The sequence below is a fragment of the Vulpes lagopus genome, chromosome X (assembly GCF_018345385.1).
Source record: "Vulpes lagopus strain Blue_001 chromosome X, ASM1834538v1, whole genome shotgun sequence".
In the NCBI taxonomy this organism is placed as follows: Eukaryota; Metazoa; Chordata; class Mammalia; order Carnivora; family Canidae; genus Vulpes; species Vulpes lagopus.
Window position 1 is genome coordinate 79770608 of NC_054848.1, and position 24934 is coordinate 79795541.

The 24934-nt window shown below is 41.5% G+C and overlaps 1 long non-coding RNA gene across 1 annotated transcript in view; it reads right to left on the reverse strand.

Annotated features, from left to right (window-relative positions):
• Positions 1–24934, reverse strand: part of LOC121483073 — a 147113-nt gene that overhangs the window by 104040 nt on the left and 18139 nt on the right. The window contains exon 2 of the long non-coding RNA XR_005985686.1: positions 21023–21107. This is a non-coding gene — a long non-coding RNA (uncharacterized LOC121483073). The remainder of the gene's footprint in view (positions 1–21022; positions 21108–24934) is intronic.

The window sequence follows — 24934 nt, forward strand, 5'->3', positions numbered from 1 at the left end:
TCTATGAGGCCAGCTTCACCTTAATTCCAAAACCAGACAAAGACCCCACCAAAAAGGAGAATTACAGACCAATATCCCTGATGAACATGGATGCAAAAATTCTCAACAAGATACTAGCCAATAGGATCCAACAACACATTAAGAAAATTATTCACCATGACCACGTAGGATTTATCCCTGGGACACAAGGCTGGTTCAACACTCGTAAAACCATCAATGTGATTCATCATATCAGCAAGAGAAAAACCAAGAACCATATGATACTCTCATTAGATGCAGAGAAAGCATTTGACAAAATACAGCATCCATTCCTGATCAAAACCCTTCAGAGTGTTGGGATAGAGGGAACTTTCCTCGACATCTTAAAAGCCATCTACGAAAAGCCCACAGCAAATATCATTCTCAATGGGGAAGCACTGGGAGCCTTTCCCCTAAGATCAGGAACAAGACAGGGATGTCCACTCTCACCACTGCTGTTCAACATAGTTCTGGAAGTCCTCGCCTCAGCAATCAGACAACAAAAAGACATTAAAGGCATTCAAATTGGCAAAGAAGAAGTCAAACTCTCCCTCTTCGCCAATGACATGATACTCTACATAGAAAACCCAAAAGCCTCCACCCCAAGATTGCTAGAACTCATACAGCAATTTGGTAGCGTGGCAGGATACAAAATCAATGCCCAGAAATCAATGGCATTTCTATACACTAACAATGAGACTGAAGAAAGAGAAATTAAGGAGTCAATCCCATTTACAATTGCACCCAAAAGCATAAGATACCTAGGAATAAACCTAACCAAAGAGGTAAAAGATCTATACCCTAAAAACTATAGAACACTTCTGAAAGAAATTGAGGAAGACACAAAGAGATGGAAAAATATTCCATGCTCATGGATTGGCAGAATTAATATTGTAAAAATGTCAATGTTACCCAGGGCAATTTATATGTTTAATGCAATCCCTATCAAAATACCATGGACTTTCTTCAGAGAGTTAGAACAAATTATTTTAAGATTTGTGTGGAATCAGAAAAGACCCCGAATAGCCAGGGGAATTTTAAAAAAGAAAACCATAGCTGGGGGCATCACAATGCCAGATTTCAGGTTGTACTACAAAGCTGTGGTCATCAAGACAGTGTGGTACTGGCACAAAAACAGACACATAGATCAATGGAACAGAATAAAGAACCCAGAAGTGGACCCTGAAATGTACGGTCATCTAATATTCGATAAAGGAGGAAAGACTATCCATTGGAAGAAAGACAGTCTCTTCAATAAATGGTGCTGGGAAAATTGGACATCCACATACAGAAGAATGAAACTGGACCACTCTCTTTCACCATACACAAAGATAAACTCAAAATGGATGAGAGATCTAAATGTGAGACAAGATTCCATCAAAATCCTAGAGGAGAACACAGGCAACACCCTTTTTGAACTTGGCCACAGTAACTTCTTGCAAGATACATCCACAAAGGCAAAAGAAACAAAAGCAAAAATGAACTATTGGGACTTCATCAAGATAAGAAGCTTTTGCACAGCAAAGGATACAGTCAACAAAACTAAAAGACAACCTACAGAATGGGAGAAGATATTTGCAAATGACATATCAGATAAAGGGCTAGTTTCCAAAATCTATAAAGAACTTATTAAACTCAACACCAAAGAAACAAACAATCCAATCATGAAATGGGCAAAAGACATGAAGAGAAATCTCACAGAGGAAGACATTGACATGGCCAACAAGCACATGAGAAAATGCTCTGCATCACTTGCCATCAGGGAAATACAAATCAAAACCACAATGAGATACCACCTCACACCAGTGAGAATGGGGAAAATTAACAAGGCAGGAAACAACAAATGTTGGAGAGGATGCGGAGAAAAGGGAACCCTCTTACACTGTTGGTGGGAATGTGAACTGGTGCAGCCACTCTGGAAAACTGTGTGGAGGTTCCTCAAAGAGTTCAAAATAGACCTGCCCTACGACCCAGCAATTGCACTGTTGGGGATTTACCCCAAAGATTCAGAGGCAATGAAACGTCGGGACACCTGCACCCCGATGTTTCTATCAGCAATGGCCACAATAGCCAAACTGTGGAAGGAGCCTCGGTGTCCATCGAAAGATGAATGGATAAAGAAGATGTGGTGTATGTATACAATGGAATATTACTCAGCAATTAGAAACGACAAATACCCACCATTTGCTTCAACATGGATGGAACTGGAGGGTATTATGCTGAGTGAAATAAGTCAATCGGAGAAGGACAAACAGTGTATGTTCTCATTCATTTGGGGAATATGAATAATAGTGAAAGGGAATATAAAGGAAGGGAAAAGAAATGTTGGGAAATATCAGGAAGGGAGACAGAACATAAAGACTCCTAACTCGGGGATACGAACTAGGGGTGGTGGAAGGGGAGGAGGGCGGGTGTTGGAGGGGAATGGGTGACTGACACTGAGGTGGACACTTGACGGGATGAGCACTGGGTGTTTTTCTGTATGTTGGTAAATTGAACACCAATGAAAATTAATTTATTAAAAAATAAATAATAAATAAATCACGTGACCTGACTTCCTTCTTCCTTCGTGCGAGTGTATTGAAACCATACCTTCAGTGGAAGATGACCTTTGGGCTTTCACTTTCCTTGAGCGGTGTGACTCTCAGACTCAAGTCAAAGATGTTTGTCGCTGGAGTGGTAACTATTGGAAGTCTAGTGAGCCTTTATTCAAACTGAAGCCTTTGCTGGAAAAGAGCCAGCTACCTTACGGACTGAGATTCCTATAATGTCCTTGTGTTGGAAGGCCTGGAGCTGGTATATTAAATTAAGAATATGCAGTTTATGAGCTGCTGGACAAGGAGGCACAAGCCATCCACACAGGGTTGTCACTTACACTAGTGCCCGGGGAAAAGGCATTCATCCATTTGGTCAAGAGGCTCCCAGAAGTGCCTAAACCTTCTGATTGTAAGTTCTGTGCTCAGAGCATTAGTGGGAGAGCTGAAGGGATAGCCTCATTTCATTTATCTAGGGTCTGCTCTTAATCACCCCCCCTGCCAAAAGTGGAAGACTTATGGATGATTCAGTAGGCAGGGGCCAGCAAATATTTGAGGCTACAAATGTGCTGGCACCAGAATCCAAACATTCTTACCATTCTTACAAAATTTTGGGCCTCCTTCACCAGTGTGGGTAGTTGGAGCCCTATGAGCTCTTCTTTTAGCAGATTGGTAAAACCAGTAGCCCAAGATTTTAACAGACTAGGAGGGGCCTTGTATCTTATGGGGGGCAACTGCTCATTCTCTCTCAGTGACATGTACAGTTGGGGTTGGGAGAGCCTATGAGACAGTCTTGGCCAGGTCTAATGAGGAGGATGTCACTGATATAATGGGGAGTTCTGGGGTCTTGGAATGGGCAGGGCAGAAATCTAGGTCCTGTCTGCAAATTCTGTATACAATCACAGGGCTATTGATGTACCCCACAGACAACTAGGGAAAGGTATACTGCTGATCTTCAAGGTGAAAGCAAACCATGATTTACTCTCCTATAAAATGTTTAATGAACAGGTGCTATTAGCCCAATCTGATTCCGAAGCACCTACCAATGTTATCTGGAATGTCATTCATTAAAATGATGTCGTGGAGCTACTCTAATCCAGGTAACAGCCTTGTGGTACTCATTATACAGACAGCATCCTCTCATTAGTAGTGGCTTTAAGTGCAGGCCACATGGGGGAACTAAGTTAGCTATGACAAGCCATGATCCTTCAGTGCTTTGGCTTAGCCAGGACTGTGACATATTAACCTCACACATGGGGAGGGGAAAGTTGAATGCTTCCCACTGGCTAGTGCCCAGAAATAGCATGGAAGCCTTAGACTTATCTCATGAGGTTGCCTGCTCACTGAAGAAGTCTATTCCAATCATGAGAAAAGATATACTCTTCGAGAGGACAACCAGGTAAGAAGCTTTTTTAAGCAAAACTGAGCCAATTTTAATAGTTAAGCAGATAATTAACCCTTTAGTTAATCCTCTCAAGCTGGTCCTATTCTAGTGAGATCCCTTTAAAGTTTGAGTGCTTCCTGGAGTTAGGAGTTTTTGGCACCTGTGTCTATCAAAGCCAGCCAGTATTGTTAATATTTTGGAGCCCAAACTATAGTTAATGTGGTAAAAGGCAACTGTCTGCTGGAAGGGACCTACTCTGACATCACCAGACCCTGATGTGCCACTCGCAGAGATCAGGGTAGGCAGGGAAGGCAGGGCTATCTCTGAAGGAGAAGCCTGCCCAGATTGCAATCTAATTCTAGTAAGTATTGTAACTGTTCCATGGATTTGTCAGAGATCATCTAATTTGGGATTCCCCTTGTCCCTTAGCAGCCAACACAACCTCTCTTGTTCCTCTCAGGGCCCCACATTTAGAAGGGAGCTGGCTATAGGTGGTTTGTTTTGCCTAGGAAAGGGGCAGTCTCACTGTTGATAATAATTTTGATTTAGGCCAGGTAGGGTACTGTTTGCAGAAGGAACAGGCCGCACTTGATTCTGAGTTTTTATTTTATAAGTTTCTGTTAAATCCAGGGTGGCTATGTCCTCCTGAATTGTCTTAGCACTAAACCATCACTGCCCATAAAGAGAACTTACAATTTTCAGGAGCACCCCTTCCCCTGAGAAACAACTAACTGGGTGGACACAGGACTTAATTCAGCTGAGGCCATCTACTGCCTGTTAAGTTCATTTTAACATCCCCAGCTAATGGAGGCTAGCATTTTCCTTTGAGAGTTTGCCCAGGGTCGTTATGAGGTCTAAAATAGGGTAGGCAGCATTCCAAGAAACAAAAATCCATAGGGGCTTTAGGCCTCATAATGACCCTGGGCAATCTCTCAAGTGAAAACATTATATATCAGGAGTCCAAAGTCTCCTCTGGGGTCATTCCCCACTTGTGCACTAGTAGTGTGGGATCTCTTAGTAGAGACACCATTTTTCCATTCCATATTATGGTGGTCAGTTGTTTAATTTCAGCCCTTGCTAGGTGGAACTCAATTCCTACCAAGTAAGTTATGTAGAGCCAGACAGCCCTTTTGCCATTTGGTTCTTGAGCTAGGTCCTTAAGGAGAGACTGGGTCTCAGGATAAATGAGACAATGTACTTCCTCCTCCAATCTAGAACTGACCTCACCTTTTTAGCCCTCCCCTTTTGTCTTTTCTGTTTTTATGACTTTTGTGTTAGTGGCAAAGCAGAGGGTAAATAATCCTCATTATTATAATGATGCTATTGTGCTGTCTCTTCTTGTAGAGGGCACCAGTCCTCTTTCCCAGGGTCCTCCCATCTGTCTCAACCTCCCAGGGAATGAAAACTCTAACCTTCTCTCTAGGTGGTGGTCTGGGGGAAAGCAATCATGAACAGAGCCTAACACGTGTCTCACGGTTTGGAACACGGAGTTAGTAGGACAGCCACCTACTTTGGAGCCCTGGGAGGAGCTGGAATATAAACTTTCTTGCATTTAGGTCACTTTAAGTGATGCTTTATCTGGCTCAGCTCAGGGATTAGGTCTCCCTATCCTTCAGGTGAGTAACTAGAATGATACCATGTGCAACAAATCTGAATGAGACATCCGCAGAGGCAGGCTACCTGTTTACAAACGTGTCCAAAGGTACCAGCCTCAGCCTAACATCTTATTGAATCCTTTATCTGCCACGGTGGTCCCCAGGGACAAGGGTGTCCTCTCATCTTAGAGTACCCCAAATCACCAGGCCAGCTGCAGGGAGCTTCTCCTGCTGAAGCCTGTTATGGGGTTAGAGGGAGCCCACTGTCAGTCCAGAGGCATACACTCCTCTCATTTTCCTCTTGAGACCAACAGGTCTTGCAGCATCCAGTTCCTGCCTACTGAAGGGCCCAGGTGGACCAGTTCCTTAGGGAACTCAGTGCCTCCAACCCCAAAAGTCAGTTGTAATGACATAGGTTGGCTCAAATGCTGGTGCTACTGCCTGGTTAGGCTAAAAGAAAGTCACACACAAGGAGAGACCACAGAAAATATAGAATAATACAGCAAAGAAAAACCACATGCCAAACTGACATGAAGGCATTCCAAATTTCAAGTCTCAACCAGTTAAGGCGTATATTGATTTCCTAACCATCCCCCAAATCCTCCCCTATCCCTACCACCACTAGTAACAAGTGCTAGGGATTTGGAGGTCAATCTCAGAAAAAGATATGACCAAAAGTTGGCAGTAGTACAAGATGACCTTTTCTTTTGAAGGAAGAATTCACAGGTGTGCATGTGGGTGGGGAGGAGAGTCTCTTAGAACAGGAGACCTTCCAGAGGATGCCATGTGGGAGCTACCTCTAAAAAGGAGAGGAAGGCAAGGGAATTCCCAGGTGAGAACAAGATCAGAGTAGGGACTTACGTGTCTAGGCAATGCAATTGAGCAATACAAGGGAGTCTGAGGATCAAAGAATGCTGAAGGGCAGCACTGGCTTGATGTCTTTTATAGCTACAGGATTTATCTTATCTATGGCTAGCAGATGTTGGGTGCAGTTTTGCATGCTCATGCTCACAAACATACATTCACTTACACATCCATATTAACATGCTCACATGTTCACTAGAATACACATTTCCTCACACTCATCACAATTTACACATTCATTCACACAGGTACACTCATATGCATATTCTCATGTATTCCTCACAAAAATACACTCACACATTAACCAGCTCTGGACACAGTTATACATTCATTCACATAGGCTTTGTGTGCAAAGCAGGCAAGCTCTAAATGGCTAAACATCTACTTACTTGGGATATATTTAAAACAATTTCACGTGCAAAAACTTGAGATTGGTGCTGGCTGGCCTTTGAGTTCATGGGTTCTAAACTGTGAAAAAATAATCGACATAGGGCTGATAAACAGAGGCCACCTTTATATAACAATGTCCACATTGGAGTGAATATGTAAGCCTGTTCAAATACAAGTGTGTTAATACAAGTATATTTATGTGATTAGGTAACTGTGCATGTCATGAGTATGAGTGAATAGGTGACCATGTGCAAGGATACTAGTGTATTTGTGTGTGTGTGAGTGAACTTATAAGTATGCTCATTTGTATGGTATTTTAAAAATATTAGTATATTTGAATCAATGAATTTGTGAGCATCTTTGTATATATATGTGAATGACTGTGTGAGCTTCCTCATGAACGTGAGCATGTCTTTGTGTCAATAAATGTGTGGGCACATTCCTATTTGTGAGTGTGTTCATGCACATGTATAAGTGAATGTGTGTGCATGTAAGCATCTGCGAGTGTGACTGTCACTGAATTTGTGAATGCATTCAACTGAGTGAATGTGTGAGCAAGTTTTGGAGAGTGGTGAGTGAGTGTGTGACCAGGTTTGTGCAAGTGAAGATGACTGTGCATAAATAAGCATATGTGTGTGGGAGTAAATGTGGAAACCTAATCAAGTATGAGTTTGCATGTTTAAGTGAGTAGGACTATTCAAATGTATAAGTGGTTTTGTAAGCCTGTGCCTAAATGTTAGCATAGTCATGTGTGTGAGTAAATGTGTTTATGTGAACATGTTAAAGTTTGAATATATTTCTGTGAGTTAATGTGTGAGCATGGGCTCATGAGTATATGTTAGCATATCTATGCATGTGAGTAAATGTGTGAGCTTTGTGGTATGTGCAAACTCATTTGTGAGAACATAGGAGCTTGATACTGTTGTGTGTTAACATGTGTAAGTTAGGAAATGTGTGAGTACATAACTGTGAACCTATGTGAGTGTGTCTACGTGAGTGTTGTTTGAATGAATGCATGTGTAAGCATGTTTTGTTTGAATGAATGCATGTGTAAGCACGCCTGTGTGAATTAATATAACTGTCCACTTGTGTGAGCTTGTTAATGTGTGAGTGTATTTTTGTGAGGAATATATGAGAATATGCATGTGTATGTATCTGTGTGAACGTGGAAGCTCTGTGATGTGTGAGCAAATGTGTATTCGAGTGAATGTGTAGGCATGTTAACATGCATATGTAAGTGAATGTGAGTGTATACTTGTGACCATGAGTGTATGTGAATTTGTAAGCATGTTCATGTGTGAGTGAATGTGAACCTTTGAGTAAATGTATGAGCATGACTATGAGTGTGTCTATGCAAGGAAATCTGTAAACAAGTCTGTATAAGTCTGTGAATACGTTTTAATGTTAGGGAATTTTTTAGTGTGTTTGTGATGAATATACTTATGAATGTGAGTGAATTGTGACCAGTGTTTGTATATGTGAGCATGTTAGTGTGTGAATGTGTGCAAATAAATTATATGTACAGGTGTCTATGAGAGGAATTTGTGACCATGTTTGTGTCTGTGTGGTTGAATGTCTGTGCATGTGAGTGTGTGAAAATCTTAAGGATGAGTATGTTCATGCCTATCAGTAAATGTGTGAGTGACACAGGATACATGAGGCATATCTGGGTGTGTGAATTTATAAATATGTTAATTTGCATATATATGTGTGTTCAAATGAATGTATGTGTGTGTGTCTATTAAGGGGAGTAAATCTGTTGGCATGTTCGCGTTACCAAATGTGTAATTGTGTGGATATGTGTGAGCATGTCTGTGTGTGAGTGAATTGAGCCTGTTCATGTGTGAGTGTTAAAGTCAATTTGTGTTTGTGTTCATGTATATCAGTTAATTTGTGAGAGACAGTATGACATTAGCATGCTTATCTGTGAGGATGTAACCATGTTCATTCATGTGAGCTAGTTAATGTGTAGATTTCTGTGAGTACATAAGTGTGTGTATGTGAAAATATCTTTGTGAATGTTGATCATGTCCATATACATGAATGTGTTAATGAGTTTTTTTTTAATAAAGACAGGAATTGGGTTTTTGTTTAATTTTAGTAGATTTTGAAATTATTTCAGATTTACAGAAGAGTGGCAAAGGCACTACAGAGAGCTCTTGGATAGTATCTTATGTAACTGATTGATGCGGACACTGATTCAGTATTATTAACTAAAGTGGACGCATTATATGGATTCCATCAGTCTTTCCACTAATGTCCTCCTCCTGCTCCAAGATCCAATTCAGGATTCCATACTACATTTAGGCCTCATGCTGTTAGCCCCCTAATCTGTGAGGATTCTTTATCTTCCCTTGTTATTATTTTACTACCTTCAACATTTCCTGAAGAGTCCTAGTTAGAATGTCCATCCATCTGTAGAATATCCATCAACTTGGATTTGTCAGTTTACTTTTAACTAGATTGAGGCTATAAAGTTTTGGAAAGAACATCATAGAAGGGATGTGCACTTCTTGTTGCAACACCTCATGGGATACCTGATATAAACACGACTTATTATTAGTCATACTAACCTTGATTACTTGGTTAAGATGATGTTGGCCAGGTTTTTGCCCTGTAAAATTACTATTTAATTACGATTTTTTTCCCTTTCCTGGCTACGTTAGAAGTGATTACCTACGTCTTATTCATATTAAGGAACAGGGAATTAAAAATCCACCTCTAGGAGGGAAGAGTGTCTAGAAATTATGGAAATAAGTAAAAAACCACAATACTAATTAATAAATATCTTGGGGGAGATTTTTTTTTAACTGCAAATATTCTGTTTCCCCTTAAAGTTTCACCTACTGATTTTCAACAACTAATTTTAGCCAAATTTACTGTGTCCTCAGCAATGTTTACTGTGGTGCTCTAGTAATTTTGTATTTCCTTAATTCCTTTAACAGGGTTTATTTGGGAATCTATTCCCCATTAATTTATTAAGCACTTATATATATATATATATATATATCAGTATGGATTCATGAATATTTATTTCACTCTTTAATTATAATCTAATTTTTTTACCTCAATTGATCTTTGGCCATTGGGGGCCCTTTCAGACCATTTCATGGATCCCTTTCAAAATACCTCATCTATTGTTTGTTTCTGTACTTTTGTACTCTGTGGCCCATGGTGCCCTAGGTTTATCTCATATTTTCCTCACCCAAACTTTGAATCAGACATTTCTCCAGGGATCCAGTTTTCTTTAAAAGCCAAGATCTAGGTGACCTCCTTGCTCCTGGGAGATCATGGCTCCTAACCTCTCATGCAGAAAACATGCCTATATATACTAACCTATGTATATACACATGGCTGTGTTTATTTCTATCTACTTGTAAGTACAATAAATATGAGTATCTCTGACCATAAACCATCACTGCAGTCTCCTTGATAGCTTTCCTCTTGATTATTTGTAAATTCTCTGAGAAGAAAAACTAGCTTCCATTATCTATAATTTATTTGCTTATTTGTTGATTCCTAGTATGCATGTAAGGTTGTTTCTAGATTATTAAGTCATACCCCTGTGAAAAACAAATTTACCAGCTAAAGCACAGTGTTTATATAGAGTTCCTTTTGTAGTTAGCCTTATGGTATCCATACAAGATGCTGCTTCTAGAGTTATTTAGCTCTGCTCCCTTTATTCTTATTCCCTGCAGTGAGAGTCTACCATACATTTGTAGTAGGACTAGATTAATTTGCTTCACTCTACACTTCATCCTGGATATCACCTATAAATATCCTTGTAGATATGTCTTTAAGAGGGTAGACATTAAAAATTTTTCTTTGTGATGTACCTTTCTATGGGTTTTGATAAGTGCAGTCATGTATCCACCATCAAAGTACCATACAGAAGAGTTTCATCATCCTAAATACTCCCTTGCACAGAACCTTATATCATCATCAAACACAAGGTTACATAAACTTCTGTCCTGAATGCTTTATAGTCTTACATTTTTATAGTCTAATATTTAGGCATCTAGTGTCCCTTGAGGAAATATATGTCTAAGGTGAAAAGTATGTGTCAAGGTTAATGTATTAACATATGGATGTCCAAGTATTCCAATACCGTGCCCTGAAAAGGCTATCATTTCTTCATAAAAAGTCTCTGAATCATTATCAAAGGATTGACTCTATTTGTGTAGGCCTATAAAAGTCAGTTAGGTAAAGCTGGTTGATGGTGTTTTTCAGGTTATTGATACTCTTACTCATATGTATCCTCTTATATTTTCAATTACTGGCAGAAGCATGCTCAAGAACACAGCTATAGTTGTTGATTTTTTTATCCTTTCATTCATGTATACATTTTGCCTCATGTAATTTTGAAACTCTATTAAGTGTGTACACACTATTAATTTTTTAAATTGTGTCCTTATTTACACATCATTTTCCTCTTCATCCCTGGTAATGCTACTTGTTGTGGTATCTACTTTTCTGAAATTAATGTAGCTACTTCAGCTTTCTTTTGGTCATAATTTAAAGTGATCATTGATAGGGTTAATATTCTCCTTATAGCTCTTTAAAAAAAAATAATTTGAGAGTGCACAAAAGAGAGCATGAGCAGGGGGGAGGGGCAGAGGGAGTAGGAAAAGAAGACTCCCCACTGAACACGGAACCTCACATAGGACTGGATCCCAGGACCCCAGGATCATAACCTGAGCGGAAAGTAGATGCTTAACCTAGTGAGCCACCCAGGTACCCCCTTCCATCTCTTTTCTGTTAGTTACATTTGTTATGTATTTTTCCCCACTCTTTATGTTTTCTATGAGCTTAATTTTTTGTGAGTTTTATATCCCACTTCATCTATTTTGAACTATTCTGTATGCCCCATAAAAACCATAAAAAAAAAACTTTTTAGGAGTTTCCAGTTTACAAGAAACATTTAAACAATTTACTATGCCAAATAAAATGACAATGCTTCATGTTTTGTAAGGACCTTACATAGAAGTCCCAAATTTCTCCCTCTTATCTTTTGTGCTATTAACATTATATACATTTTCACATTTTCATGTATGCTTTAAATACACAGTGCCTTGTCACTACTTTGCTTTAAATGGTCATCTTTTAGAGTAATTACAAAGGAGAGGAAAAAAGAACTTTTCAAATTGTGTTTCCAACAGTCTTGATTTCTTTGAGTTGAAGCATTTATGTCTTTTTATGACATTCTTTCTGCCAGAATAATTTCCTTTAACATTTCTTGCCGAGTCGGTCTGCTGGCAATACGCTGCCTCAATTTTGGTTTGATGGAAAAAAAAATTCATTCTTAATTTTCATTTGTAACAATTTTACATTTATGGAAAAGTTGTCAAGATAGTATAAAGGATTTCAATATACCTATTCTTTATTTTTAAAGGTTATTTTCACTGGCTGTAGAATTCTGGATTGAGAGACCTTTTCCTTCTTTTCTTGCACATTGGTGTCATTCCATTGTTTTAAAACTTTTGCAATTCCTAACAAGACATCTGTAATCATCCATATTCCCTTTCTCTGTAGGGATTGTTTTTTTTCCTCCTCTGGTTGCTTTCAAGAATTTTGGCTTTTCCACATTTTGAATACAATAGACCAAAATTTTCTTAGAGAATTTGAGAGAGAGAAAAAAAATATCTAAGAAGGGGAGAGGGAGAAGCAGTCTCCCTACTAAGCAGGGAGCCCATGTGGGCTTGATCCCACGCAGACTGGATGCTCTGGGTCTGCCGATGGCCCCAGTGAGCCTTTCCCAGAGCCACATGGTGGTGTCTTTCTAGCCAATGTCCTTCCCTTCTTTGTCTCCTTCCGCAGACGTCAGCCTGTACTGCAGTCCGAAAGCCCCACACACTTGCGGGGGGGTCCCTCTCCCATCATCCCTCACAAACACCCCCCCCTAGAAACCCTGCACATTCCTTCTTAGTGTCTTCTTCCTAGAGACCAGGCCAGCCACACCTGCATGTGGAAGAGTGCATATTTCATCGGCATAAAAATCATGAAACTTCATCAGGAGAACGCACCCAGGTCAGCAGCATACAGATTAAGGAAAGGCCTTACCAGTGCCAAGCAAGTCCCCTTGCATCTCTGGACAGTTTCTACCCCCACCCAAGATTAACTGTCACCCTGACAGTTATTTGCATAATCGTGATACTAAAGCCTGAGAAAGAAATTACAAGAAAGAAAAAAAGCAACTAGAAGCCAGTCTCATGAAAATAGATGCAGACTCCTTAACAAATATTAGCAGATTGAATCCAGCCATGTAGCCTTTTTTTTTTTTTATAGCCAATAATACATCTGGAAGCTTGGCATCTCTTGGAACTATTCTCCCATTATAAATAAAACTTGAAAACTTTGCCTTGGACTTGGAGCACTCTCTCACCAGAGATCTGTGATGGTTGTGATAGCTTCTTGGCACGTCACCTTGGCCGGGCTGAACAAGTCACCGATCACTCCGTAGAGCACTACTCTAGATGCCGCAGTGAAGGAGTTCTACAGTGTGGCTGAAATCCATTATCAGCTGCCTTTAAATTGGGGGGATTATCTTGAGTGGGCCTGACTTAATCAGGGAAGGTCTTAAAAGAATGCTTACACTTTTCCTGGGGGCAGGGAGGGAGGCTCCCATCTGTGCACAGGCCTGTGGGGCTCCAGCTCACCAAAAAAAAAAAAAAAAAAAAGTATGTGGAGACGGTTTCTTGTATGTATATGTGAATATGCTCATGTTTGTGTGCAAATGATTTTGAGTATACATTTGAATGTGCTCATGTGTTTGAATGTGTAAGCATATGTGTGTATTCATGTGTGAGTATGAGGGAATGTGTGCTTTGTATTTATATGTTTGAGTGAATGTGAAAAAATATTTGCATCTGAGAAAATGCATGAGGATGTAGATACGTGTGTATATTATTGAAATGCATGTTGAGTAAATATAGGAGCCTATGTATGTAAGTTAGTGAATATCAAACATGTTTGGTGGGCAGGTTAATGTGTACATTTTTTGGTGTGAGTGAATGTGAGCATGTTTGCGTGTGACTTGATGTGTGTTCATTTGTGTGGAAGTAATACTGTGTGTTAATGTGTAAGTCTGAGGGTGACGGGCACTGAGGGGGACACTTGACAGGATGAGCACTGGGTGTTATGCTATATGTTGGCAAATTGAACCCCAATAAAAAAATGTATAAGTTTGAATGAATGTGAATTTGTGAGTATATGTAGGTTTTTGCATGATTGTGTGAGTGAATATGATCCTGTCTGTATGTGAATGTGTGTTTATATTCATATGTGTGAGTGTGTATTGGGGGTAAGTGAATGTGTTAATGCATGTGTGTGTGTTTATGAGCATGTCAGCTACATAACTGTAAACTTATTCATGCATGTGTAATTGTGTGAGTGCATGTGAGCATGTCTGTGTGTGTGAATATGGGTGAATGTTGGGAGTAAGTGTGTGTAATTGTGTCCATGTGTGAGTAAATGTATGAGAATGTGTGTATGTATGAATGTGAGTGAAAATGGCAGTGTGCTATTATGAGTGAGATACTGTGTAAACATATTTGTGTATCTAGAAATGTTAATGTTTGTGAGTGAATGAACATACTCATGTACATGAACATGTGAATGAAAGTGTGAACATGTTCATGTTTTGAACATGTTAATGTGCAAGTTTGAGTGAAAGTTTGTTTCTGTATGAATGAATGATTTTTTTGTTTATGTCTATGAGTGAATTTGTGAGCATGTGCATGAATGTGAGCATGTTCGTATGTGAGTTCATATATGAGCAAGTTGGCATGTGTTTGTATGTTAATGTATGATTATTTTTCCTGTGTGTAATTGAATGCATAAGCAAATTCATGTACATGAGCATGAAAATGTACAATTTTAACTGAAGTTCTAAGTGTATGAGTGTGTCTACCTGTGTGAGTTAATTTTTGCGCAAGTTCATGTGAGTGAATGTATGAATATGTTTGTGATCATGTTAATGTCTTAGTGTATGCATGATGTAATGTAATGTATGCATTTTTTTTGAAAGCTTGCCAGCACATCTTTATTGTGTCTCCAAGTGAGGTGTGGTGAATAACTTATTACAGAAGGAACACTCCCCATTTGTAGACAATGCCCACTTACAGAATGCTGGTGGTGAACATGATGTGAAGCTATTTATGGGAGCTGAGGAGCAAGGGGATGACAGAAGAATCAGTGCCAGGAATTTAGGGCAAGAACAGTGCACAAATGTCTCCTGGCAGAGGGAAATCAGGCTTGTCCCTGCTAGGGAGATATAGAAGAGGAATTTCTGGTAACGCATGAAGGGGTGCATATTTCTGGAGATGGGCAGCAAGTTTGGGAATGGTGACCTGTGAATTGGTGCTGGGGACTCTCAGGGGCTCTGTGCTAGCACCACGTGTGGGTGACCTTTGGCCTCTCCTACCCAGACAAGATGCGTGGGTGCCAGTAAGTTGGCTTCCAGTGTAGATATTGGCAAGGACAGGCCTTTGCTGTTTTTGCTCAGATCTGCAGATCTGCTCTGGGCCAAGCGATTCTCACAAAACCAGCCTTGAATCAGAAGAGCTAGCTCCTGAAATGAACGGAGTCAGTAAGCATGAATGAGTGAGCATTTTGTGTGAGAATGTGTGTACATTTATAGGAATATTTTCCTTTGTATAGTAAATTCATGAGGTTTTTGTATGACTGTGATAGTGTGAATATGCTCATTAAGCAAATGTGTGAACATGGGTACACATGTAAGCAAACACGTAAATATATGTCACTGTATTATAATGTGTTAATGTGCATGCTGATTTGGGTTCATGTATATGACTAAATATGGGACTGCATTCACATGTGAATATATAAACACGCATGAGTGAATATAGAAGCAAGTCTGTGTGTTGGAACATGTGTGTGTCAGTGAAAATGTTAACATTTGCATACATGTATGAGAATATCCTGTGATTGTAATGATTGTATCTATATGTGAGTTCATGTGGCAATGTGCTCAGAAATGTGACTAAATGCATGAGTATGTCCACATGGGAATAATTAAGAATATTTGTGTGACTGTCCACATGCAAGTGTGAATGAATATATAATTTTATGTGTTTGTGTTTAAAGAATGTATCAGCGTGTTCCTGTGTCTGTGAGGGAATATCAGAGCATGAGTGTGTGCACATTTGTGTGCAAGTGTCTGTGTTTGTGTTATGTCATTGTGTCTGAGTGTGAGCATATTCTTGTGTGTGACTGAATAAACATGCTTATTCAGGGATCCCTGGGTGGCGCAGTGGTTTAGCGCCTGCCTTTGGCCCAGGGCGCGATCCTGGAGACCTGGGATCGAGTCCCACGTCGGGCTCCCGGTGCATGGAGCCTGCTTCTCCCTCTGCCTATGTCTCTGCCTCTCTCTCTCTCTCTGTGACTATCATAAAAAAATAAAACTTAAACATGCTTATTCATATAAGTATGTGTGAATATGTGAACTTTTTCAGGTGTGAACTTGTTCATATATGATTTGTGAATATAGACGTGTGTGACCACATTTGTTTCAGTGAACATAAAGTCTGTCCAACTGTGTGATCATTTTCGTGTGAGTGACTGTGAGTGTATGAGTCTGTGTGTAAATGTACTAGCATGTTCATATGTGAGAAACATGTGAGCATGTTAATGTGAAAATATAAGAGCACTGCACAAGTGTGCATCAATGAATGTGTAAACACATGAGTATGTTCGTGTGAGTAAAAATGCCTGTGTGTGTTATTTTAATGTGCAAGCGTAATTGGATGTATCAGCCTATGTTTGAGTATGTTCCTTCCTCCTGGGGCTTTTTTTTAGTTCCCTATTTTCACTGGTGGGATTCAAATATGATCATGGATTTAAAAGTATACAGTGAATGGTAAGGTGCCGTGCATGAATAAATTTTTCTTCTCTATTGGCACAAAGCTGCCTATAACTAGCTCTATAGCAATGCCACATTATGCTCTATGCATTACATCACACTGCTGCTATGGAAATATGCACAACCATTGTGATTCAGCCTGCTGGCTTCACTGTAGGCTGATGGCCCAGAAGCTGAGCAGAAAAGAGAGAAATGTGTTACTCCAAGCCCTGTGCTTCCAAAAGCAAAGTGCTCTTGGAAATAATTGTCTGGATGACAACGGAGAAGTAAATGGGCCTCTGAGTTGAGGTACGGCCCAGACTCTAGCATTTAAGGCTATTGTGAACAAGTCTCAGCAAAGTGCTGTGTAGTAACAGGGGTTTATATAGATGCAGATTTTTTATCACAGCCTTTCAGGCCCTCCCCCCAACACCCCCAAGTGCCTTTGGAGGATGGAAGCAGCATTATGCATTTAATGAAGTGAACAGGGCCAGGCAGCCAGGGCCCCTCAGTAATCCCAGGGTCATACAACTCATTCTATTCAGTGCCATGTGGGCAATTCTATCCCTTCTGGTGGGATTCTGGTGGCAATTCTATCCCTTCTGGGGACCCTAAAAGGCCAGCATAGAGCTTTATCCAAGGGCTCCCAGCTAAAAGAGCAAGGGGGAGCTGAAATGCAGTCCACATTTACCTTACCAAGCCATGTGCCCTGGCACAGAGCATCAGTCCAGAAAAAGGAAAATTTTTTCTACTTCAACTGCCCAAAAGGTCCACCTTATGTGCTAGCAGTGATCAGTACAGGAACTTAGCTAAAGTGTCCCCACATCTCTAAAAGGATCACTGAAAGAGAAGTGTTATGGACTACATATTTGTGTGCCCTCCAACATTCCTATGTTGAAGGCCTAACCCCCAACAGGATGGTATTTGGAGATAGAGCCTGTAAGAGATCATTAGGCCTTAATGAGGCCATGAGGGTGGGCTTCCCATGATGGGAATTGTGCCTATAGAAGATGAAAAAGAAACATGAGAACTCTTTCTTCCTCCACCATGTACACACACAGCAAGAAGGCAGCAGTCTGCAAGATAGGATGAAAGCTCTAACTCAGAACCAAATTAGCCAGCATCTTGATCTTGGATATCTCAAACTCCAAAAGTATAAGAAATGTCTTGTCATTGCTACCCAGTCTACAGTATTTGTTATAGTAGCCAGAACTAAGACAGGGAGTCCCCAGCTAAAGCGCCTCAAACCCATCTTCAGAGTGATGGCCTCAGCCCCATATCCCTTCACTGTCCTCCCTGATGAGCTCAGGGAGGCAAGAAAGGTGGCAGGTGTAACCACTCAAAGAACAGATGAACAAAGGAGTGATAATAAGGTCTCATTTGTACCTTCACAACATGGCGGTGCCCATGTCATGCCAGGAGCTGGGCTGTGTGAAGCCCTTAGGGAGCTGCTGTTTACAACACGTGGCTTCCAGTCTCTTGTTTGGAGGGAAGCAGCTTTGTTAGCTTTCCCTAGCACCTGCTCCTCCTCCTCTTCTCAACGCTCCTTCCTTATTAAGGAAGTAACAAAGCTCCTATTTAAAATTAAACATGTTCCAGTACTAACACCTTTGCTTGTGGACTTGTGGAGAAAGACAAATGCATTAATCCCTGAAAATCTACCTTAATGCAGACGCAAAGAGAGATTTGACTCTGAGTCTATTGGGAGGTCTCATCGGGAGATCTAGGGATCCCTAAACGCTGAAGCCCTCAGCCTAATTTCCTTGAAGCCTGGCTTGATAAGAGGAACAGGTGTGAGGGAAGGTGGCTCTCATGGGGGTAGGTGCTACTGCCTGGATCCTGCTTGCCACTGATGACCTCATGGACATGGGGATGGGCTTGGGCTCAACCTACCTTTGAAGCAGGTGATGGTTTTGAATGGGTTTTAGGGGCTATTGATACATCAACTACTATTTATCACTGGGCAGCCTTTTCCTTCTTATCCTCACTATTCTTCTGTACCCTCATCCCTCTTTGTTTCCATTCTAGTTTCTCTGCTCATCTCTGTCCAGTGTCAGCTTTCCTCTTGCTGTATCTTTCCTCCTTGGATTACATGCATTTCAAAATGTAATCTAGTATGTTCACTCCTTGATTCTGGGAGTCTTACTCTCTTCTAGAATCAAGATGTAAATATCTACCCAGGCTCTCTTTTCTTCCAGTGAAACACTCCCCTCAGCAACTTTAACCTTGCCTTGTAGGTACTTACAAACAAGCCATTGGCAGGTGTTCACCTTCTTCTTCTCCTGCTCCCCTGAGCTGAGCTCTCTCCCTAGAGCATGCTAAGGACACTGACCAGGTCAAGGGAGTCTATTTCCTTGGAGGAACACCTTGCGCCATCATGTTAGGCTTTGTTCTCTGCTTCCTCCATCCCTGCTGCCCACTCCATTGCATCCGAAGTTGCCTCATCTACTGGCCTCCCCATTCCCCACATACATATGCAATAGCCGAAGGCCTAGGGCCTGCAGTGTCCCCTTCTGTCTAAAGAAGGTCTTGCATTGTTCTTGCACTTTCCCCCTTCATTTACTGTTTGACCAAATCAGGCAAGGACCCACCTTTTCTCCCATGCCCCAGGCCTGCATGCTGAGAAAGCTTAATATAACCCACCCCCTACCTCCCACCCCCACTGCCACTTAGGCATTGGGTGGTAAACAGATCAGAGTCTATTTGAAGGATGGTGGTGGGGTGCCTCGGAGATAATGCAAACTATCCACACCTGAAAATCCCCAGAGGTTGGCCCTGGATGCCTGCTGATATATAACTACCTTACCTTAAAACAGAAGAAGAATGTGCATGGTAACAAATGCTCATTGGTTAGCTTTAGCTAAAATGCAAGAGAACAAGGAAAGAAAGAAATGTGGTAGCTACTCCCTGGACATCCACCACTGTTTGGTCCAGTTGATCCAAACATCGGTATCATGCAAGAGGGAGCTGGCTGTGCTCTAAAACCTGAATTCGCATATACCCAGCCCTCCCTCCCTCAAGAGTTTTGTCCTCCTCCCTAGGGAATCCACCTAGGAGAGGCACTGCTATCCTTATAGGGTAAAGTTGTTGAAAGAGCTTGCCTTCTGTCCTCTCCACTCCAGGTTCCAGGGAGCAATGGAGCCAAAGGTAATCAATCAAGTGATGCACCTCCAAAGTTCAGGGCCTATGGCAATGGCCTTGGTTTTCAAGGTAGCTCCCATGCCAAACATAGGGGCCCTACTAATCTATCATTTAGGTGCCAAATCCTCACAATTATGGGTTCTTTAGGGTTGAGACAATGAGCACTCAAAAAAGCTCTAACTTATTTGCACAAATGTGAACCCTTGGCATTAATCCTTTAGAATCGGCATCTAGTTCATACTCCTATAGAACCTCTATTGAATGTACCCTTTCTTTTGTCGGTCATTGGTTCAGGTTTCCTGGGTGTCCCCTGGGCCAGAGAACATTCCTCCTGTTCTGTGGATATGGCATAGGTTTTCTGTCACCACTCATGGGTTTCTTGGGAGTTTGTGCTTCTGCTTCATTGTGATTTCTCATCTATATTCTCAAGGTTTGAGTGCTAGACCAAAGAGTTTGAATTTTATGTGAAAGCTAAAGAAAGCCATCCAAAACTCCTATAGAAATCAGGCTAGATTCGTAAAGATCATACTGACGATAGTGTGTTGAATGGAGAGGAGGGGCAAGCACTGGCATTGGGGAGACCAGAGGTTGGAAAGAAGTTGTTGCAATAATTCAGCAGCAAGATTCCCAAGGCATGATCTTGGGGGCCCATAATCTATGGAGAGATGAGATGTTTTTTGGAGGTAGAGCCAATAAAACTTGGTGAGAGTTGAAGGCTTAGGGGACAGAGAGACAAGCACTTGCAGCCTAGACAGGCAAAGCAGACTAGATAGAGAAGGTCATGTGCTCAGTTTTTAACAAACTGAGTAGGGTGAGTGCCCAGGGTGCAAAGAATGTGTGTTCAAGTGCCCTCCCCATAGAGCATGACAGAAAATTCCAGCTAGAAAAGCATAGGGCCCTATGGCCTACACACCTATTTCTATGGGTAGTGCTCCTCTAGGTCACACTAGGGAATGCACCTCAGCTATGATACCCTCACTAGGAAGTGTGGAGAGAGCAGAAGGCCTTCTGTACATGAAGCCAGAGAAGTGGGAGGAACTCCAAGGTCAGAGCAAAAGGCTTGAAGATTGGCATCCCAAAAGTGCTCCACTGCAGGTCAAGAAAGTGAGATCTAGAGAGGCAGAAGTGTAGAGCCTGAAGGCATGCCACTGGTCAGCTTACTTGGTAGGACTGGTTTGCTGTACCTCAGCCCTAGTCAACCTAATGCACAAATCTCAATTGTATATAAGTGGCTTACCTCCAAAATTTGGACTCAGATGAACATCCTATCATGTCAGCATCCTGTCCCAAAACTTCTGAACCAACTTCATTTGTAGTTTTTGCTGAAACAGAGAAGTCACTGGTTATCAGTAAATGCCACATTGTTTATCAGACAACCAACAGCAGAGGTTGCCCCAGTTGCAAATTTTCCAGGGCCTTCCCCTTCTCCTGTACACATGCCAACATGTATAGTCCTATGTGTACACACCCTCTCTCCCACCCATCTCTCTTCCCACAGTGGGTTAGCCAGAAGTCACATAGCAATAAGGTGGACTTCTCCTTCTTCCCCTCAGCTTTTATTCACAAGGTGGGACACAAATACCCTCCAGTTCCATCCATGTCGAAGCAAATGGTGGGTATTTGTCGTTTCTAATGGCTGAGTAATATTCCATTGTATACATAAACCACATCTTCTTTTTCCATTCATCTTTTGATGGACACCGAGGCTCCTTCCACAGTTTGGCTATTATGGACATTGCTGCTATAAACATCAGGGTGCAGGTGTCCCAACGTTTCATAACATCTGTATCTTTGGGGTAAATCCCCACAATCTTGCTCTTGTACACCTGTTTTTAGGGTATACAGCATATGACCTGAAGAACCTTTTGATTCCCACCCAACAAAGCCATTTCAGATTATTGGGCCTCAGGGCTGTCTTCTCATTCATTCTGGGCCTGGTATGTCTCTCACTAATCATGTGCATCCTGCCTGGAGATGTCTTGGGTGAGTACGAGTAAGTACCTAGCTGTAGCCCTGCAGAAAACTGGTGTGATATTGATTTATAAGAAATAGATATTTGGTCATCTGAAAGACGATGACCAAATATATATTTCTTATATATATATCTTGTCTTCCTCCTCAGTTCCTGGCTCACAGATCCCAAAACTCTTGCAATTTCCTAAGTGTTGAGACTGATAGAGGTGTCATTATGTGAATGAGGTGACTTTGGGAAGTACCTAAAGACAGGGGTTATTTTTTTTCATTTTTTATTTTTTTCACATGTCATTTCTTAGTTTGCATATTTGTGTTTTTTAAATTTTTTTATTGGAGTTCAATTTGCCAACATACAGCATAACACCCAATGCTCATCCCGCCAAGTGCCCCCCACAGTGCCCATCACCCAGTCACCCCAAACCCCCATCCACCTCCCCTTCCACCACCCCGTGTTCATTTCCCAGAGTTAGGTAAGTCACGGGCTATTTACCAGGAGAACCAACCATGTGATTAGAGGGCTGAAACTTCCAGTCCCACTCCCCTGACCTCTCCCCTGAGGGGAAAAAGGCTGGTGATTGAATCAACAGCCACTGGCCAACGATTCACACCTATACAATGAAGCTGCCATAAAAACCCAAAAGGACAGGGTTTGAGAGTTTCTGGGTTGGTGAGCATGTGGAGATTTGGAGAGAGTGGAGTGCATGCAGAGGGCATGGAATATTTGCTACCCTTTCCCCATGCATCTCTTTCCTTTAGCTGTTCCTGAGTTCTATCCTTTTATATCTAGTAAGTAAAATGTTTCTCTGAGTTCTGTGAACCTCTCTAGCAAATGAATCAAACCCTAGGAGATGGCAGTGGTAATGTCTCCGTTATAGGCAATCAGTTAGGAGTGCAGGTAACAACCTGGACTTGCGACTGGCACCTGGTGTGGAGGGAGGGCAGTCTTGTGGGACTGAACACTTAACTTCAGTAATCTCATGCAGTCTCCAGGTAGACTGGTGTCAGAATTGAGTTGAACTCTCAGACACCCTGCTGGCATCCAAGAATTGCCTGTTAAAATGGTGGGGTAGGGAGGAACCACACTGGATATTGGGATTGGGCCCAAGAACCTTATTTACCTGGCCTTTCCAAAGGGCTCTGAGATGTTCACCCAAGGCACCTGAGACCTTCAATGAGGCCATTTCTCTCTCCCCCCAAAAGGGGCTTGTGAAAGAGAATAGGCCCTGAGCATCACTATGACGTGGGGTCCTTCACATGTTGGCCAAGGAACATCAGTGCCTACAAATATGTGGGGGGGATGTTGAGGGGGTGGCTCACTAGCACACTCTGGTATATGAGATTGTGGACAATGCAGAGCTGCTGTCTGGAAACTTGCCTGAATACCATTTCTTCCCCATAGTTACATGTTCATTTCTGGTTTGCCATTTAAAACCTTATTCCAGATTATCTTCAGTCACAAAATTACATTTTGCAATATTCCAAAGTATGTGCATGAATTCTTCCTGAATTGAAGCAATGTATTCCCACCTGTTTCTTTTTTAAAAAAGATTTTATTTATTTATTCATGAGAGACACACACAGAGAGAGAGGCAGAGACACAGGCAGAGGGAGAAGCAGGCTCCATGTAGGGATCCCAATTTGGGACTCGATCCCGGGTGTCCAGGATCAGGCCCTGGGCCGAAGGCAGGCGCCAAACCGCTGAGCCACCCAGGCTACCCTTCCCACCTGTTTCTAATCATATGTTACCCATGTGCCAGTGCTCAGGGTCTTGTGGCTACAACAAATACATATTTCTGTATGGTCTGCATGCAAATAGTTGACTATTTAACAACTCTTCAGACCTAAACTTAAATCAAACAGACAAAACACCTGTATCTTCAAAAGTTTCACAACAGTAAGTACAAAACTATACCCATCTCAGGCCACATGAATATACTTCCATAGATTGCACCCTCTGGGCTCCAATGAAGCAGAGTCAATAATTTCCACTGCTAGCATTAAATAGGGTCCCCAGGCTTTCAATACAGACAGACAGACAGACAGACACACACACACACACACACACACACAACTGAAAGTGGGCTAAAATCTGTACTCAAATAGGTATTTCTCACATCTATGTTTTGTGTCTTGCCCATTGCTCTAAACCCCTATTTTGATCACTTCCTATTCACCCTATTAAGGAAGAAGGATTATTTCCTATGTTGTGAGGATGGCCAAACACACAACACCTGACACCGGACAAACACAATGACAACAACGTATCAGTCACATATACTCACAGCCTGAGAAAGGAGGACACAACACACCAGAGAAGCACTCTCAAGTTACACTCAGAAACAGATTGAACAACCAGAGTCTGTAGGAGGTGGCCTTTGTAGTGTTGAGGACAGAGTACCTCTGGTTCCCAGGGGAGGATATTATTGTCTTATTTGAATAATTCCACAGCTGGCAGGGAACAGAAAGCCTCTAGCTAGGGATAACCAGGAACTACACCTGGTCTGTTTAGTAAGGAGAGTTGTTTGGCTAAGAAACCTTGTCCGCAGGCATAGAAAAGGGAAGAGAAGTTGTGGTTAGACTATTTGAGGTTCTTCTAATTTTATCAGATGTCAAAACAACATATAACATTAATTTTAGTCCCTGTACCACAATTGACCTCTTGATGCCTTCACATCAGTTTAAACCTTGATGTTAACTGAGACTTTCAGGGAGTAGTGATGCCTCCCTAAGAAATGGAATAGGCAACCCCCAAAAGGAAGAGCGCCACATGGTGAGGTGGTCATCGAAAAACATGAACTTTAAGGTGCCCTCCATCATGGCTAATAAAGGCAACTGTGTGGCACTGGTGTAGTGAGTCCTTAGGGAACATGAATTTAGGCTAATCAATGCTTATAATAATGCCTGTAGAGGGGGGCTATTTACCACTTTTGTAACTTAAGTAGGAGTTCTTTGAGGAGCCAATGACATCCATCAATTAAACAAGCAGCTTGGGGCCAGCAGGGAAGTTCTGAGTTCCATTTACCACCTTTTTCAAGAGCCCCACATTGTGTATTCTGAGAACTAAAATGAGTGCTTTGGTCATAACAATAAGATATTGGACTCCAAAGGGCAAAAGGAGCTTCCTGTTTGAAGCCCTTACACTGTGACCTTAATACAGTTGATCCTCATTATTTGC